Source organism: Natator depressus, chromosome 4 (genome assembly GCF_965152275.1).
Source record: "Natator depressus isolate rNatDep1 chromosome 4, rNatDep2.hap1, whole genome shotgun sequence".
Taxonomy (NCBI): Eukaryota; Metazoa; Chordata; order Testudines; family Cheloniidae; genus Natator; species Natator depressus.
In genome coordinates, this window is record NC_134237.1 from 124,398,702 (window position 1) to 124,417,630 (window position 18,929).

General features: G+C 44.4%; 1 long non-coding RNA gene across 1 annotated transcript in view; it reads left to right on the top strand.

Moving 5' to 3' along the window:
* Positions 1-18,929, top strand: part of LOC141985995 (uncharacterized) — a 59,787-nt gene that overhangs the window by 28,539 nt on the left and 12,319 nt on the right. Inside the window, exon 3 of the long non-coding RNA XR_012639093.1 lies at positions 17,008-17,157. This is a non-coding gene — a long non-coding RNA (uncharacterized LOC141985995). The remainder of the gene's footprint in view (positions 1-17,007; positions 17,158-18,929) is intronic.

Consider the following 18,929-nt stretch of genomic DNA (forward strand, 5'->3'; position numbering starts at 1 on the left):
TATCCTCTACCTGATATTGCAACACATTGGGCCAAAGTCTGTCCCTTTCTCTCTAGCTGCAGAGGGCCCTGCCAGTGTGATTCTACTGTATGGGGAAGGGAAGGATCTGGAAGAGCCTTTCCAGGAGGGGTGACTCCACAATCCTGAGGGGCAGGGGACAGAGCAGCTGATACATTTATTTTAATGCAGATCCACAGGCCATTGCTCCTCACAGAGCAGGTTTGCAGAAGTCAGGAGCAAGGCCTGCTGGCAGTATCAATATTGACATAGCACCTGGGGAATAGATTCTCCCATGGAACTTACCTTGCACCAAGCCTGGCTACTTCAGCGTGGTGTGACAATTGGAACTTGAGGAACCCTTTTGAAATAACCGAGAAAGCAACAGGATTTGTTTCTGTACCTCCCCAATCTCACAAGGGTTTATAAGTGCTAGTGTGTCCTCAAGGCTTCTTTGGCCCATGAGATTTGGGTGGAGAGAACTGGGTGGCCATTAAAAATGAAATATGGTGCCAGGTGTAGAATGTGGCGTAAGGAGCTTAAGATGCTCTGGTAGTTTGGAATGCCAACTTTTAACCTCTTGTTTCTCTACCTTGACTAACTCTGCAAGGGCTACATTTCCAGGTGTGCCGCTGAAATTTTCAGGCTGCAGTCATTTGCATGTGCAACCCCCAGTTTTGCATGGCACTGGCATGTGCAAATTCAGATGTTCTTGTGTTAGGCAGCTTGGTTTGGGTGTATGAGTGCTGCTTGCATGTGCAGATTTGAGGGGGCAAATCTCTGCACTCAAGACTGGCAGGTGCAAATTTAAAGGCTGAGATCTATTGAAAAATGGATGCATGTCACTGAGGGCCACATTTTCAGTGGCTCTCTTTACTGTGCTGCAGTATCCATATCCTTGCTCTCAAGTCTGCAGATGAGCCCTTATGCCAGGTAACTGCATGTGTTATTGTCTGCTTTGAATGCAAATGTGTGAGCTTTTGTATATGTAAAGAGACATATTTACAAATATTTTAGGAAATATTGAAAGAGACCTATGAACAAGACCATACAAATATACCTTAGTTAGGGGCTGGGTCAGTAAAACCTTGGTTGGGCATGTCACAGACAACTAGTGTGCCAGACCCCAAAGCAAGCTGTGAGGGCTTCAGCAGTACAGGGGCTAGACAGAATTTCATTCAGTGTCATTTAATGAGATAATAAGACAGATAATATTATAAAGCAATATATAAATTCATGATATGCCCATACCTGGAATACTGCATGCAGTTCTGGTCGGCTCATCTCAAAAAAGATATATTAGCATTGGAAGAAATACAGAGAAGGGCAACAAAAATGATCAGGGGTATGGAACAGCTTCCACATGAGGAGAGATTAGAAAGACTGGGACTGTTCATTTTAGAAAAGAGATTACTAAGGGGGGGATAGGACAGAAGTCTATACAATCATGAATGGTGTGGAGAAAGTAAATAAGGAAGTATTATTTACCCCTTCATATAATACAAGAACGAGGGGTCACCCAATGAAATTAATAGGTGGCAGGTTTAAAACAAACTCAAGGAAGTACTTCTTCAGACAGCACACAGTCAACTTGTGGAACTCATTGCCAGGGGATATTGTGAAGGCCAATTAAATATAACTAGGTTGAAGAAAAATAAGTTCCTGGAGGATAGGACAGCAATGGCTATTAGGCATGATGGTCATAGATGCCAACCCCATGCTCTGGGTGTCCCTAAACCTATGACTGCCAGAAGTTGGGACTGGATGACAAGTGATGGATCACTTGATAATTGTCCTATTCTCTCTGAAACATTTTAGCACTGGTCTTTGTCAGAAGACAGGACACGGGGCTAGATAGACCATTGCTGTGACCCAGTATGGCCATTCTTATTTTCAAATGAGCTTCCTCACTGCTAGTGTTCTGTTCTTAATCCGGCACAGATTGGTAAAAATTGCAAATTATAATTGAATGGCTTGGTAGTTACTGATGTCTTTAATCTATGGCCCTGTTTATTCTGGGGTTTTTAGCACTGTAGCTACACAAGTGCAACCGCCAGTAGAGATGCATTCATTCCAGTATAAGAAGGGATGTGCAGCTGTGTGATTTTTTTCCCCCCCCGGTGAACTACATTGATGTAAATGTCCTGACTCTAAAAGAGTTCTAACATCCAAGTGATTCAGACTGAAAGGGCATGGTTGTACTTTGCACATGAGAAACATACAGTCTTTCACATAACAAACCATCCATAAATACTGCCCTGTTGAGTCAGCACGTCTGAGTGTCATGGGCCAGAATTTTTCAAACTGTGGTTCTTAAAGAAAATTCATAAGGCCAGAATTGCGAGCCCTTTACTCACATTGGGGAATAATACTCACCCCAGTTGACTTTGGTGGACCTTCTCATGTGAGTAACTGCTCACTGTTGTGAGAAAAAGGTTCACATCCCAGGTGCTGTGAAACCACAATTCCACTGACTCAGTAGAATTATGGGTGTCTTGCACTCTGAGGGATCAGGCCCCTTTTCTTTGGGAGCCAGGCTTTAGGCAAACAGCTTCCTTCAGCTTCAGTGCAATGGCAATTTGGGCCCTATACATTAACAGTGCATTTTTTGGGGGGTGGTTGTGATTAGAGGTTTTACTTTTTGTTCTCAAAGTGCCGTGTTGCTGGAGCAACACAGTGGCAAAAATGAGTCCAGGTGCAAAGTTTAGATCTAGACACGCTTTCCCAAAGTTCAGGGCTGCCTGGCTCTGGGGTTCTGGTTTCGGCTTATCTATGGCCCTAAGAAAATTTTTTCACAAGCACAAAAGATCCATGGTAGGACTAAAAAGTAAAGATAATCTCTGCTCAGCCCTTTTCTTCTTTTCCTTTTGTCTTAAAACACTTTTTGTTTTCTTTGCTGCACTTAAGAGCTCCACGTGGAATTCAGACTCCTTAGAGTTATTGTAACAAAGTGCTGCCTTGTTTAGTAAGTTCTCATGACACACAGTCCAGATGCACCTAATCTCTCTTTTTACTGTATGTAGATTTCCAGATCTTAACAACTGAATAAATGCCACCTTCTGGGCACACTCTGTAATTGCAGCTGAAATATGTGTCAACATTTAAAATAAAATTAAAAAAGCCTGTACAAACACAACTGATTGTTTGGAAACTGTGTGAATAAAGTCATAAAGTTCCTTTCTAGTCCCCATTTGGAATGAAGAGGATCGCTGTGCTCCAGCAAGCTTAGTATGGATCACCGTCTCCCTTGGCTTGCATGGATAAAGATCCCACAACGTTACAATGGCTGAAACATACACCAGTGACTGCTTTCTTGGACCTTGCTGCTTGGAAGAATTGAGAACCCACTGAAGGAGGGACTAGCTAATGGATGTAGCTTTGCCATCTATTTGCTACTTATTAGAATATTTATTTTCTTGCCAAAGACAATTGATGTGACGAGGAATGAATTTTCAGTTCATCAAATGCTCCCTCCTGCTTGTCTCTGCAGCACTTAGAGGAACCATGCCTACTGCATTTGCACTGTCCAGCAGTCTTCTCCACCATGTTCTCAAACCCCTTATATTAGCATCCCCATGAAAAATACTTCATGTGACCTGATGGCAAACTGCACTGGAATGGCCAGACTATGCCCCTAAGAGCCACGTGTGGGGCTGAGATTTCACCCCTCCTAGGTGGAAGGGGTAGGGACTGGCCATCTTCAGAAGGCTCTTTCCTTGGATTTAAATGTTTTCGTATGTTCCATTGATCGAAAAGGCTACTGAGAAACAAGAATTGGATCAGGGAATAAGTAATGAGATATAGAGATTGTCATCTAAAGAGAAAGAATGGTCTAGTAGTTAGGGTGCTAGTCTGGGACATGAAAGACTGAGTTCAGTTCCCTGATCTGCCACAGACAACTTATGCGACCTTGAGCAAGTCACTTAGTCTCTTTGTGCCTCAGCTTCCTATCTGTAAAGTGAGGATAACAGGGAACCTCTCAGGGATGGTGTGAACAGACATAGTTTAAATACATTAAAAGACTGTGAGGCGTTCAGCTAATGGCAGCTGTATGAATATTTTAGATCACCATTGCTAGGCCATTTGTTCAAATGGGGATTAGGTGGTTACATACTCAAAGCTGTAACAACGGCTCAGTGGCCTGGGTGAACCATGTGGGTGTTTTCAGTAACAGCTGTGCAAAGCTCAACAGTAATGGTGGATGTGGCTTTGGGGAAGTTTTTCTCATCGCTTTCAGTTTGCACGGTTTTGCTCTGTTAAGTTTTGATTTCTTCTGAAACCCATCCCACACAGTCAAAGCTCAAAATAAACCCAGTGCGTTTTAGCATTACTTCAGTGTTAGCATGTTTTATGGGTCCTAGCAATGTAGTTTAGTCAGCAGTGCTTTGTAAGCCAGGAAAACACCAAAATCCGAGTTGAGACACTCATGTCAAATTGTATCATTCTGAGATTACACTGGAAATGTGAGGAAGGGGAGTCCAAATCAGCTTAGATGAAACTCATACTATGAGCCCCTTGCTCAGGGACTATCATTTCTTGAATGTCTGGAATCTAGCACATCCTGGGGCCTACGATAAATGATGACTAGTTACTTCACTAGTTTTGAATCCCAATGGGCATATGCCCACATCACAAAACCTCCTCCACACTTAGCACCTTTTTTGGCAGTCTCAGTAGAGAGGATGTCTTCTGCAGACCATGGTCTCTGTGCCCAGGGAAGCTTGCCCCAAGCATCTGAGCTCCCCAGCAGTTCAAATCACCAGATGAGCTATCACTTATCACAGGCTCCTGGTTGGGTGGTTACAAGTGAGCAGGGCTGCCTTGCAGGTGGGCGTCATGGGCGGGGGGGGCGGGCGGGCGCTGTGGTCAAGAGGCAAGGAGTGGGGCAGGCCTGGGGTGTGAGACTATGGAAGGGAGCTTGGGGTAATGGGGGAGGGAAGCAGTGGGACCTGGGGATGAAGGGGGAGGCGTGGGGAGCCTGAGGAGGCAGTGGGGACCAGGAGTGGGGATGGATGGGGAGGCAGCAGGAGCCTGGGGGGATGATGGGGAGCCTGGGGAGGCAACAGGGGCCAGGGGCGCCAAAATACAAGTGTGCCCAGGGTGCCATTTTCCCTAAGGCTGGCCCTGCAAGTGAGGACAGAACCAGGACCGTTAGCTCCAAAAGAGAGCCCCCTATTGCTTGAGCAACAGGACTAAACCCGTTAGCCAGAACTTGAGAGCAGTAGCAGCCGAATATGCTCTGTAGATCAGCCACAGAGTGGGATGTGCAACCCACTTCACCCCCGGGATGAAGAGAGGACGTCATCCTCCAGGGCTGGCAACCAGGCACCGCCCACGTGCATGGCTTTTCAGGGAGCAATAGAAAGAATTGCACGGAATAAAGGCGACAGATTTTCAGAATGTTTTGTTCTTGAACAAAAATTAAACCAGGAGCTTCCACCCACGGACGCTATTTATAACTGAATGGTAACTACATTAACTTGGGATCCCCGCAGTTCCCGACGCTGCTCAAAGAGCACTCGTTTGTTACAGTCCCGTTATGTGGTCCGCTGATGCGGAAGCCACAGCTTGTACAGAACAATTTCTCATGTACTCTTCCAGCACTCCAGTGCCTGTGAATCAGAGCACTCGCTCTCTGCTAGCTCTGTAGCATACCAGGGGGTGAGGGCTAGGTGCTTCTAGCATTGGTTAAAGCACTCACCTTCACAGTGTTTTGGCCATCTTAGACCAGAAATGGAATAGCACAAAATGCTGCAGGTCGGGCCGGAGGTGCACTGGCCTCTGCTCACATTGTGGGTGACGTTTGTGCACCCTGTACAAAGGCTGCATGCTCGGGCTGGGGGAGGTGGGATCTCCCCTTCCAACCTGGAAGAAGGGTGTGGTGCACCTGCACATCTAGACCATGATGTATTCCAGCTACAGAAGTGGCTCCCATCACTCCAACATGGGACCTGGGTGGATTCATGTGGTCGACAGACCCACTGGCCCATGCCCCCACTGTTCCCACCCACAAAGGCCCCCAAACACATGCCCACAGCTAGAGCCTAAGTAGAGTATGCTGCACGGTGCACAGCCTCTCATCCCACACCACGGGGTGGTAGCATTCCCCACTGAGCGTTAGGCCAGGCCTGGCTATGGACAAGGCAGGGGAATGGAACTTCATCCTATGTGTAGCTTAAACCAATCAGTCCCTCACTTTACTGCATTTTAAAATTCACTCATACATTCAAAAACATGGAAATCGGACAGGTAGAACTTCCAGCCTGTCAGGAGGGCAATTTCACAGCCATTTGGCAGACCCAGGGCTGGTGACTCCCACTGAATTTCCTGGAGGGGGAGTTACGAATTCGAATGAAAGTGTCCAAATGGGTCAGAGCCCAAACTCTTTCCTGGCTTCAGTCCACACGTGGCCACATTCTCTCGAGAACAGAGAGACTTCAGCCCAAAATAACAGCGATCTCATCTCAACAGCTGAAATTTCATAAGGACTGGGCGTGAGACTGCTGCTGTGTCGAATCTGAGCCTGAATCCAAACCCTGGCTCTGACTCGGTGTCATCCCCAAACTCTTTTCTGTACTAGCTCTGAAAGGTGCCTTCTGGGCCATTTCTGGTACTTATATTGTACCTTGTATCTCAAAAGATCCCAGAGGCTTTTCAGATTATAAACAGGCATCACTAACCCTTCCACTGCAGTATACCCCTTTCGGAGGGGAAACATAGTGACTGTTTTAAATCACATACAACAGTATAGGCAAAGAAGGTAATATTCTAACTGAGATGGCAGAGAGAATGTAGGTGAGGTAGGCAGAATAGGAATCCGATCAAGACAGCTGGGTTAACCCCGTTACAAGTCATGGACTGCAATTTTAGGTTTAATCTCATGGGACATTGGTGAGACTAGTGACTCTCAGAGAAGGGCATCGTCAACTAAATCACTAGTAAGGCTAAGCTTTTTGTCATGGTTATTTTTAGTAAAAGTCATGGACAGGTCACGGGCAATAAACAAAAATTCATGGAAGCCGTGACCTGTCTGTAACTTTTGCTGCTGGGGCTCCAGGGTTTTCCCCACCACTGGGGTAACTGGGAGCTGTGAGGTTCCCCCTCCGCCCACGGTGGTTGGGAGCTGCAGGGTGACAATATTTCCCAAAATGAGAAAATGGGGCACCCCGAGCCGCTCACCCGAGGCGTCCCTCTCCCCCCAGGGCCCCAGGCGAAGCTGTCGCCCATCACTGGAACTCTGAGGAGGGCCCCCTTAGGCATCTGTCACCTGTCGCTGGAACTTTGGAGGGGGCCCCCTGTCGCTTGTCACTGCTGTTGCCTGTTGCTGGAACCTGCCAGGGCCCCACTGGCTGTCAGCTCCAGGGTCCTGCAGCCCCTGGGTCTGAAGCAAAGGATGTCATGGAGGTCTCTGGAAGTCAGGAATTCCGTGACTTCCATGACCTCTGTGACACAAACGTAGCCTTAATCACCAGACCAGCATCCCAGGTGCTGCTAGGAACTGTGTGGTGCAAGTACTGACCTGACCTGAGTGCACTTGGCTTGTCAGGATGACATGAGCACAGCAGCATTAGGAAATTCTTTTTTTAACATTTCTCCCAAGAGCGGTGACCTTGTATGCATCCTGTAGGTAATTTGGGAGGTGCTCTGTCAAGAAGGATTTTGCAGCTGATACCCAACTGGCTGCCAATCCAACTATGGATCCAATACTTGCTGTGGTCTGGTAAGAAGGTGATTGGAGAAAGAGGCTCCGGCCAGTATCTTACCAAGCAGGACATTCTCTTGAAGATAAAAGACTGCAAGGCGGTGTGTATGGAACAGTGACGCCTACCAGGACCCACAACAGAAGTAAAAGGACTTATATGCTGACACAAGTCAAACTGCTTAGAGCACAAACTATCTATATAAAGTTCTGGGGATCGCCAATTATTTGTCATAAATGCATAGATTTTAAGGCCAGAAGAAATCACTATGATCATCTAGTTTGACCTCTGCATAACACAGGCCATAGAATTTCACTCTAAATCAAGCTTGTAATGTCTGGTTAAGTTACAGCTTATCTTTAAGGATGACACCCAGTCTTGAGTTAAAGACTTCAAGGGTTGGAGACTCTAGCACATCCCTAGGTGCGTAATGTTACTTAGGCCTCACTCTTAAAAATGTGCCTCTTACTTCCAGTCTGAACTTGTCTACTTGCAGCTTCCAGCCACTAGATCGTGTAATGCCTTGACTAGATCGTGTAATGCCTTGACTGTAAAGGGGGGATGATAATACTTCCCTACCTCCCCCAGGGCGTTGTGAGGAAAAAGAAATCGTTCCCGTGGCTCAGATACTCTGGGGGGAGGGGCTACACTACACACTGATACAGACAGGTTTCAGGGGCACGATTCTGTAACCCAACTCACTGTTAACACACGTCCACTAAATGGACACCAGCTTCGTGATACAAAATGTGTTCTGTGGCTGCGTTTTCATACACAGGTGTTTGTATTCTGATTGACGCACACAAATATAGACACAGTTAATGGTTATATTCTCAGAACAGGGAGAAGACAGAGAAGGTCAGGGGTTAATTGATTATCTTGTAAGCAGCTTTGGGATATTCACACACGATGAGGCGTTTTATACCTTGTTGAGAGTATTTACTGTAAAAGAAGATTAATAAAGCTCCATGTTAAAACGGAAACTAAGCTCTTTGAGTCAGCTCATCTATCTGCTCTAAATGGGGCTTTTACTTGTAATGGAGTCAGTGATCTCTTCTAGCACCCACTCCATTTAAAGTCAGAGGTTTGACCAAAATAGCTCTTGGGATTTTATGATTTTCTGTTTTTATCAAGGATCTACTTAAATGCTGACTTCATCCTCTTTAAGACAGGCAGAGCGATCTAATTGGCTAAATGCTGCATATTGCTGAAGGAATGGAATTATTTAAAAATATATTGAGTGGTGAATGCATGATGGGTATTATGTGCCATTTCTTGTGACAGTCCTAGAACATCCAACTGCAAAAAGGGGTCAAGGCTGAGGACTAAGGTAAATGGTAAGCCTTAATACAGGGGCAGTTTCTACTACTCTTTATCTCACTGGGTAGCACCTTACTCCTTCAGTTGTTCCATTGAATTCAAGGAGTAAGGTACTATTTAGAGTGTATAAGGGTAGTAAAATCTGGGCCCCAGTTCCCTCGCACCTGTTTTCTCTATTTAAATTGTGAGCTTTTCAGGGCAGGGACTGCCTCTCTCTCTATGTTTGCACAGAGCCTCGTGCAATGGAGTCCCAAACGTGGTTGGGGTTTCTAGGTGCTACTGTAACACTAATAACAATAAACGCTAGTCACAGAAAAAAAATTAGAGTCCAGTTCTGATCACGTTGTTCAGACTGGTAGCATCTTTCTCCACATGTAGTCCCCCTGCAGGCGGTGGAGTAAGGTGCTATTTACTGTAAGAGTATTGAAATCTGTGGAGTGGGGGAGTTAGGAGTGAAACAGATTCTTCACTCAGTTACATTTAAGTGGGGACAGAAGCTGCACCACTGAGCAGATACAGTAGTTTATAGTGGGATGGAATTTTCCTGGGAGTTCCCCTTGCAGGCTTATCTTTGGTGGCATCTCTTCTCACACTGGCACTTTCTAATTGATCTCTATAGCTACTGCAGGGAATCTTGCATGGCACGTGGGAGTTAACAGCATGAATGTTCACAGCCATATACAGTGCACAGAGAGTGGCATGCTCTCAGGGCCTGAGAAGAGTGGGAGAAGCAAGGTGCTGCTGCTTTCTAATCCTGGCTTTTACACCAACACCCTCTGAGGTTTTAAGTTTTGCCTCCCTTCCACAATTTTCCCTGGGGCCCAACATGTGCAGCCTTATTTATACAGCACCTTACACGTGCACGGTGCTGAAGGCAGCGTGTAGGCTTGAGCAACAGCCCAGAAGTCCATCTATTTTTGTCTGCACAGGGACCTCTGATTAGCAGAGTTGTAGAGCACTATCAAGGCTGGTATGATCACCTTTCCCTGCTGTACTGCTGACATGTTACTGTAAGTGCAAGCACTGGGGCTATCTCACAGAAATCACATCCCCTCTAGACTAGAGCACAAGCAGCTGCTGACTCAGAAGTCTGAACCTTATCCCAAATTATACTGCAGGGAGGCTATTGTTCATTAACCTTCTGGAGCTGCTTGAAATAGCTGATATGTTCACTCTGGCAATGCATGACTCAGATATAACCTACTATGATCTTAGACAAAAAGGCTAAATATAGGTCTCATAAACTTTTCTGAACACTTTTGCCTCCGTAGTTCAAAATACTTCTTGCATTTAAACACAAATAAATTTCACACGTTAGCAGATTTTAAAAAATCCATCCTTTTAGGAATTAAGGAAACAAAACCCGCAACCGAAAGGACAAAGAAATACCCCTTTCCTCTCATCCTACTTTTTGATGCAAATCACAAAATTTTCCCCAATGCAAGTCCTCAAAGGGGCAGAGGGTGAGCTAGCAAGAAGAGTACTGGCACTTTAACAAAAGTATTCAGTGGGAACAAGGTTGGGCCGTGAGTCCTTCTGTCTTGTTATTCAAGAGGCTGTTGTACATGTCAGTGTGTTTCTGAAGTTGTAGCACATACTGTATTATGCAGCATCTAGAGTGACACACAGCTTTGGTTTTCTTGGAAAATATGTGCCGCATGAAAAAAGTTATGTAAAAGACACTACGTTGAGTCCTCAACTGGTGGAAATCAGTGTTGTTTGAGTTCAGGGCAGCTACATTGATTTATACCAGCTGAATTTCTGGCCCACTATTTTAAAAATGAGTGAATTCAGTGGCCATCATCGGATGTCCTCTGGATCCATAACCTGTGCAAGAAGCTGGGCCAATGAGATCCACCGCAGGTGCTTAGCAAGGCTCTTCTTCCTAAGGGCCGGCTTTCTCTTCTGATCTGCCGTAACTGCAGGGCCATGTCTCACTGTAGCTGTTTGGGTCAAATGGGAGTGCCCACAGTTTTCAGTCTAGATTCCAATGTTCAGCCAGCAAAAGCAGCAAGTTATTTATTATTATTACTATTATTATTATTTATTATTATTTGTATTGTAGTAGCATCTAGGAATCCAAGTCATGAACCAGGAACCCATTGTGCTAGGCAGTGTACAAGCTATTTTACACACCACTTCTGTAGGCTCATGTGAATCTGGAGCGGGTCAAAAATGTTTCATGGCAAGATTTTTCAGTGAAATGTGGCTTTTCAATCAAAACACACATTTTTTGCAGAATTTTTTTTGCATTATCCTGTTCTTAGTTAACACAACTGGAAACTGAAAACCAAACATTTTCTGTAATTGACAATGGAACATTCTAACCAAAAAACAAAGAAAATCACTTTTTCATTAAAAAGAAAAACTGAACTAATTTTCTCAGGCAACTTAGGGGAAAAATAAAATTTTAAAAAATCCAGCAAAAAGCAATTGGTCTTTTTCCCCACCAGCTCTGTTTGAATTTTCATTAATAAAGTCTCCAAACTAATGATATCATTTTGGCTTTAAGACTTGGGGAAATTTATCAGAGCTGATCTGGATATAAGCTATGGCCTTTTTTTGGCTGGGGGGAATTCCTCTTTCAGCCATGAACCCTACAAATAATTGCTAGCTGATGTGCTGTTCTAGATTTGGAGTCTTCTGGAAACACATTGGCAATTTGACTGGCAACGTTCATTAAATACATCGTTCAGCAAATATTGTTTCTCAGGATTCTAACAGCTCTGCTTACAATAAGTGAAAACCACCCACAAATTAAAAATGGTCAATGACACAAAATCCCCGCAGAGCAGAAAAACCACGTTACGTCTGTGAAACCAAACCATGGAGACTCGTTTTACTGTGCCAACTTTGGTGACCATTGAATCCCTGTTATGTCAAAAAAGAAACTGAAATTGAAAATGAACTGAAGCTTGGGTTATATGTCGCTATATGATACAGGGAAGTCCCCTCATGCACTGCTTGTTTATGATCATACTTGCTTGGCTGTGGTTTCTGGGGTATTTCAGTGCCACTTCCTGGGTTTTGGAGTACTGATGTTCTCCTACAGAGAAACATCCTCAGCTTGCAACTGAAAACACAGAAGTTACAAATAAGCTCATTGTGTATTCATCTATGCCCTTCCATGGAGGAAAGAGGAGCAGGTGGCAGTAGGGAGGCTGCCAAGAAGGCCTTCATATCCCTTATCTTGGTTTCCCTTTCCCTAATCAAAAGTTAACATAACAAGAAAGTGTGACTGTCTTTTCAAAGTAAAGGGGTGGCGGTGAAATGAAGTCTCTTTCAAATAATAGCATAACTGGATGACTGGCATGCTGAAACTTCAGCAGGTATTGTAGTTATACTTGTCACTGCCTGTTGCCCTTAGAACAGGTGTTGTGTGTTTGAAGGGATGTTTGTACTGCAATTCTTGTATGTGCAGAATCTGCTGTAATATGCAAGGGGGGTGGGCGTGGAGGGCGGGGAAGGAGTGATGGGATGCAAGGGCTGTCAGACAGGGAAAAAACATGGACCAGACAGACATAATAGTGTCTGGAAACAGTTTGCAAATGAGCCTGGCTGGCTTTGGCACATGGAGCACTGCACAATGGGGAGAGGAAAGAGTGGACCAGATCCTCAGCTGATGTAAAGCAACATAACTACAGTGCAGTCAGTGGAACTGTACTGATTTACACCAGACAAGGAGCTAGCCCAGCATCTTCCTTAAAAGTGATCCGAGTAGCTCTTCTTAAGGGAGTTAAGAAATCAACGTCCTTCAACTTTAGTGACATACATTATTACAGGAGATGCATCATTTCTAGTAGACCGCAAGTCAATCTTGTTTTGGGGCTACTCCCCCTGAATGGCTTTTCTCTGTCCTAGTAATGGGCACAAACTAGGGTTGTCGATTAATCACAGTTAACTCATGAGATTAATTCAAATCGCGATTAATCGCCTTGTTAAACAATAGAATACCAATTGAAATTTGTTAAATAGTTTTGGATGTTTTTCTGCATTTTCAAATATATTGATTTCTATTACAACACAGAATACAAAGTATACAGTGCTCACTTTATATTAGTTTTTATTACAAATATTTGCACTCTAAAAATGATGAACAAAAGAAATAGTATTTTTCAATTCACCTCATACAAGTTGTCAAGGTTCCTTCCCCACTCTGAACTCTAGGGTGAAAGACCCCCTAAGCTTATTCTTACCAGCTTAGGTTAAAAACTTCCCCAAGGTACAAACATTGCCTTGTCCTTGAACAGTATACTGCCACCACCAAGTGTTTTAAATAAAGAACAGGGAAAGACACCATTCGGAGATGTCTTCCGCCAAGTCCTACACCCCCTTTCCTGGGGAAGGTTTGATAATAATCCTCACCAATTGGTAGAGGTGAACACAGACCCAAACCCGGATCTTAAGAACAATGAAAAATCAATCAGGTTCTTAAAAGAAGAATTTTAATTAAAGAAAAGGTAAAAGAATCACCTCTGTAAAATCAGGATGGTAAATACCTTACTGTGTAATCAGATTCAAAACATAGAGAATCCCTCTAGGCAAAACCTTAAGTTACAAAAAGACACAAAAACAGGAATATACATTCCCTCCAGCACAGCTTATTTTACCAGCCATTAAACAAAAGGAAATCTAATGCATTTTCTAGCTAGATTACTTACTAACTTAACAGGAATTGGAAGGCTGCATTCCTGATCTGTTCCCAGCAAAAGCAACAAATAGACAGACAGACCCTTTGTTCCCCCCCACCACCTCCAGATTTGAAAGTATCTTGTCCCCTCATTGGTCATTTTGGGTCAGGTGCCAGCGAGGTTACCTTAGCTTCTTAACCCTTTACAGGTGAAAGGTTTTGTCTCTGACCAGGAGGGATTTTATAGCACTGTATACAGAAAGGTGGTTTCCCTTCCCTTTATATTTATGACACAAGTACTGTAGTACAATCTCTATCGTGAAAGTGTAACTTACAAATGTAATTTTTTTTTGTTACATAACTGCACTCAAAAACAAAACAATGTAAAACTTCAGGGCCTACAAGTCCAGTCAGTCCTACGTCTTGTTCAGTCAATCTATAAGACAAACAAGTTTGTTTACATTTACGGGAGATAATGCTGCCTGCTTCTTATTTACAATGTCACCTGAAAGTGAGAACAGGCATTCCTATGGCACTTTTGTAGCCGGCGTTGCAAGGTATTTACATGCCAGATATGCTAAACATTCGTATGCCCCTTCGTGCATCGCCACCATTCTGGGGGACATGCTTCTATGCTGATGATCTTTAAAAAAATAGTTCGTTTGTGACTGAACTCCTTTGGGGAGAATTGTAATGTCTCCTGTTCTGTTTTACCCGCATTCTGCCATATATTTCATATTATAGCAGTCTCGGATGATGACCCAGCACATGTTGTTTGATTTCCGAACACCGTCACTGCAGATTTGACAAAAAGCACAGAAAGTACCAATGTGAGATTTCTAAAAATAGCTACAGCACTCAACCCAAGGTTTAAGAATCTGAAGTGCCTTTCAAAATCTGAGTGGGACGAGGTGTGGAGCATGCTTTCAGAAGTCTTAAAAGAGCAACATTTTGATGCAGAAACTACAGAACCCGAACCACCAAAAAAGAAAATCAACCTTCTGCTGGTGGCATCTGACTCACATGATGAAAATGAACCTGTGTCAATTCGCACTGCTTTAGATCATTATCGAGCAAGTTGGGTATAAGCGCTGCCTCCCAAATACATTTTAAGAACATATTTTCTGCACACACATATAACTCTGTACACAACCTACACATACCTCATGCAACGATTTTTGGGACCAGTATGTCACCAGTTTATATATGATACCTTACACGACACCTTTCAGGTACAGATTATGACAACAGGGTGCTGGGGGTGGGGGCAATGAGTGAGTCAGGCCTGATATGAGTTACAGTATGGTGGGCTCTCTGCCAGTTGGCATTGAGGGGCTCTTAGAGTTACAGGGATATTTGCTGCAATTTAACTGTGAGATAATGGGCCACATTCTCTGCTGACATAACTCATATCTCAGTTGCTCTGGTATAAAGCTGGAGAAACTCTACTGACACTGACCCTTTCACCCTACTGTGACTGTCCTTGGAAAAGCCATTCTTGACCATCAGTTCCTTTCCAAATCTAAAGGAATCACCTCCTCATTGATTCTCCTTCCTTTCCCTTTGCTGCCTCTGATGTTCAGTGGAGTTGGTCTAGATTTACACTGGTATAACTGAGATCAGAATTTTGCACCTGGCCTCTGAAGGCCAGTGGAAGGGGAAGGTCAGAAGAAATTTCAGAATTAGAGAAGTATTATTAAAGAGAAGTATTATTAAATACTCCCAAAGAAGTATTATTAAATTTATTTAGTTGGTTTTTTTTACTTCAAATGACCTATTTACTGCCAAATTATCTCTGAAAATGTCTGCTTGAAAGTACCAGACACCAGTACATCACAGAACCATAAAATCAGAGACTTAAAAGACACATTAGTCCATCTTCCTGACATTGCAAGATAGATTAATAGATTTTAAAGCCTGAAGGGACAATTATGATAATCTAGTCTGTCCTCCTGCATGTGTCCATAGAATTTCACCAGATGATGCCTGAAGTGGAGGGAATTATTCTTCCTTGCTCTGTAATTGAACACTATCATACCTAGGGCCCTACGAAATTCACGGTCCATTTTGGTCAATTTCACGGTCATAGGATTTAAAAAATAGTCCATTTCAGGGTTTCAGATATTTATATCTGAAATTTCACAGTGTTGTAACCGTGGGGGTCCTGACCCAAAAGGCAGTCATGGGAGAGTCGCAAGGCTATTGTGGGGGGATTGTGGGATTGCCCCCCTTACTTCTGCGCTGCTGCTGGCAGGGGCACTGCCTTCAGAGCTTGGTAGCCAGAGAGCAGCAGCTGCTGGCCGGGTGCCCAGCTCTAAAGCCAGTGCCGCCGCCAACAGCAGCGCAGAAGTGAGGGTCTCAGGATATGGAGGGTGGGTTCCTATATGTCCATGTTTTCCCGGCAGCTTCTCCGCCCAGGTCAGGGGCTGACAGCTGGCGCTGCAGCCTCTCCACTTGGGTCAGGGGCTGAGAGCCACCCTCCCTTCTGCCCTACCTTCAGAGCTGGGCTTGCAGCCAGCAGCTCTGGAGCTTCCTGCAGCAGGGGGAGATTTCCAGAGGTGGGTCTGACCTGGCTTCAGGAGCAGCCCCTGCAGTGGAAGAGGAAGTCCTATCCCTCCCCAGGCCGGGCCAGGACTAGCAGCTGGAGCCCAGCACATGGTAGGAGCCTCCAGCTGGGGTGCCTCCAGACCTACCCCTCTCTGAAAATAGCCAGATTTAATGGGGGAGATCAGATTTCATGGTCCGTGACGTGTTTTTCACGGCCGTGAATTTGGTAGGGCCCTAATCATACCCAATAACTTATTGTTCAATTGTTTGCATTTTAGGTATGATAGGGCTTCTGTTCCTTCTCTTGGAAGACTAAAGAAATTGTCAGACAGATATCACCATTTGTCACTTTTCCCCAGCATGCTAAGGACCATATTCTTTTACTCACTTTTATCCTACCACTCCCAGCTGAACTCTGTTGGACTCATCTGAACACAATGTATACATTTAAAATATCCAGCTCCCCACCCCCAAACCCCAAATGCTACAAAAACAAAACACTACACTGCACACACACTTCTCCCTTAGGGAGAAAATGAGAGAAAGAAAATGAATCACATGTGACAGATGTTAATTACATTATTTAAAACGCTACCAGAATATGCCCAGATGCTACGGTGGTGAGACTGTAAAAGAATGTATATAAGAATAGACACAAAAACTATATTAAAAGAACATTAAGGTGAAGCACTCAGCAGTTAGGAAATGCCAGAATTAAGGCTGTCTGTGCAACTTTAACCCACCCACCCCTTGTGTGTATGCATTATGACAAAGTCTTTAATTAGATGATCACATATCATTTTTTTCCACAAGACCCCTGCCTCATTTGTTGAAGATGAAGGAAGGTATACAGGGGGATTTCAGGAAGAGAAAGGATGGTCTCATGGTCAAGGCTGTTGAATGATACCCTGGAGAATTGGATTCTAATCCTGCCTCTGCCACAAAGTTCCTATGTGGTGCTGGGTAAGTCACTTAAATCAAACTTTTCATAGGTGATCACTAATTTGTGTTTCCCATTTTCTGGGAGCCTGACTTTAAATCCTGGGATTTGATTTGCAGAAGTGCTGAATGCTCACAGCTGCAACTGAAATCAATGGGAGCTGTGCTTTGATCTTATAATGTGCTAGACAATGCTAAGTACTTTGAAAAATCCGTCCGTAGGTGTCTCAAATTGGGCACCCAAAATTAGTGGATACTTTTGATTTCGATCTCTGAAAAGTTAGGAAAACCAGACTTAAGGCTGTCTGTGCAACCTTAATTTGTTCCCCTGGTGTGTATGCATTATGATAGTCTTTAATCACATTTGCATACTACTTTTTCCTCATTCCATGCCCCTCACTGAATGAGCAGAAATGCAATATTTTATTTTGTCCTCGTTGTTCAGTGTGAGGCCCAAAGTCTTATTTACTGACCACTGTTCCAATCCTGCTCAGCTGGTCGCACAGCTATTTGTGGAAAGCTGAGCAATGGAGAGACTCCGGAATCTTGGGTTCCATTCCGGACTCCGGAGGGAAGTGTTCTCCTGCGGTCAGAGACCCTTCGTTCCAAGCTTGACATCTTTAGCGCTATCCCTTCCAAGCTGTCCCCGTCCTTTTCTCTTTCCCACCCTGGGCTCCTTGCCTCAGTCTTCTTCTCCTTGCCTCTGGTGACCCTTTTGGGGGTTTACCGAAGTGTCCGGCGTGAACCGCTACCACCTGCTCATAGCAGGAGGGAGACTTGCCTATGCCACCAGGGAACCCTCCCTAACTACCAGTTGCTGGCAACACAAGCGCTCTGCTCTGGGCGCCACAAGTCTTCCCTCTGCAGGCTAGCAATTTATACACCCCACTTTGTTACACGCACGTGCCCAGTCCATTATCTTCTGGACAACCCCAGTGCACACTGGTCCACTGCCTCCATGGAAACAGTGCACCCCACTGCACCAGTTTCTCCTCAGTTCAGCACTCTCCTTAGCACAACTCACTTAGAAGTGTCTGTAGCAAAACTAAACTGATGTTTATTTAACAGAGCTTGAGGCAGAGATTCAAATGAAAGCAAGTATAAGGGTTTGGAAACATAAGGTTGCAGGCAAAAGGAAAACATACAATGCAATCTACAACCTATACTTATTAACAAGTTACTTTTGTGTCTAAGAAGGTATTTCTCAACCAACGGTCAGTCCTTACAGCACTTGTCCAGCCCAGAAAGCTGGGATCCACCTTTCATGGGACACTCCCGTTGGCAGAATGTTTCCACCGTAATGGATAATGTCTTGTACCTGTTCTTCTTTTATACAGTTATAAACTATTGTCTCTTAGCCTCTGGGGTGGAGAGAAGTGCCCTGGTCAGAGACTTCTCTTGGGGCTCTTTTGTCTTTGTAAGCACTCAAGCCTACAACTGGTCCAGACAGTAAACATGGGGCTTAGGCTGGGTCCATGGATTTCGATTGTTCTCAGTGTTCATTGAGTTGGCTCTGAAACTCCCCCACTTCAGGTGACCAATTTCACTTCCAGTCTGGTTTGGAACACAATATCCCACATTACGTAACTCTAAATTTATCTCTTGCAATAGCTATTGCAATCAGATAGTTCTTAGCTTTTGGCAAAGATCGCACATGCCCCTCTTTGGTGAGATATTGAGACGATGGTTGGACAGAGGGGTAATATGCTAGCCAGGGCATGTCTGAGCATGGCTATGTCTCACCTAGTCAGCCATAATCTCCACTTCTCAGACTTCTTATCCTAGTCCCAGTCTCC